The sequence below is a fragment of the Apteryx rowi genome, unplaced genomic scaffold, assembly GCF_003343035.1.
Source record: "Apteryx rowi isolate R43461 unplaced genomic scaffold, aptRow1 scaffold_932, whole genome shotgun sequence".
Taxonomy (NCBI): Eukaryota; Metazoa; Chordata; class Aves; order Apterygiformes; family Apterygidae; genus Apteryx; species Apteryx rowi.
Genome location: NW_020451241.1, coordinates 135,185 through 136,320, shown reverse-complemented (window position 1 = coordinate 136,320; position 1,136 = coordinate 135,185).

The window sequence follows — 1,136 nt, the reverse complement described above, 5'->3', positions numbered from 1 at the left end:
TGAGGTTGTTTTTATTTTTCAGTGTCTTTCTAGCAAGGGAGCTGTTGTATAGCATTGCAGAGCATACTGGGCTACACTGTATCGTCACTATGGAAAAAGTCCCCTCATTTTCATGGTATGTACTCCAGCTCAGCTGTAAATTATTGGATTTGAAACTGGAATCACTTGTGGGAAATTCTGTAACCTGAACTATGCAGGAAGGCATAAATGATCATAATCTTTCTGGCCTTCAATTTTATGAATCTATGTTCATTGCAGGCTCTTTTTTTCCTTGCCAGGATACATCTTTTACTGAGTCTGTAATTCTGCAGGGGAAAGAAGCACTGCAGTGAGATTTTATCCCATCTTCTATCTACATTGTTTTTTTACTGAAGTCCAATTCTTCCTGTGGTTAGAATGAAAGCAGAGCTGAAATCCAGTGAACTAACTCTGACACAAAATAATGCCAGTGATAAAAAAGAGGTCTTCTATGTTTAACAGAACTTGTAATTTACCATTAAATTATCAGATTAGGGTGTACATTGAGACACAAAAGCTGGAGAGGAGCTGTCCATGTACAGCTACCAGAAACTAGTCACCTATATCTGCTAAGCTGCTGAGACTAAAGAGAGATCTTAAATTTCGTGCATGAACAACTGTGAGGCTCTGTTTTGTCTGATAAATGATGTTGCCTATGTTTAGAGACTCTGATTGTGAGCACTGCTTTGGCATTTAGACTTGTGGAACAACTTTGGTGACAAATGCTGGAGGCTCTTGTGTTAGTCTGCAGTCACTGAGCGACTGAGTAGCATTAACAGTCACTGAAAGGCAGCTGCACTCTGACACCCTTACCTGAGCCAGACGCCTCTCTCTGACTGGGGAGCATTGCTGGGAATTTTATTCCAGCGTTGCCAAATATATGTTGAAGCCTCCCTGAGTCTGCTGACCATCCTGTTACTGACACCATTGAATTGTCCATGAGTGCTGTTTCCTGCTTCCTCCTCTGCTGAAACCTTCATCTGGGCTCGTCCATCACAGCACTCATCCAGTCAAGATTCACCTTGCTGACCATACTTAAACCACTTCTTGTTGCTCTCATGCTGTACTAGGACTACAGACTATGTCATTCACCTCATTAGTCATTGCCAGTGACTTCA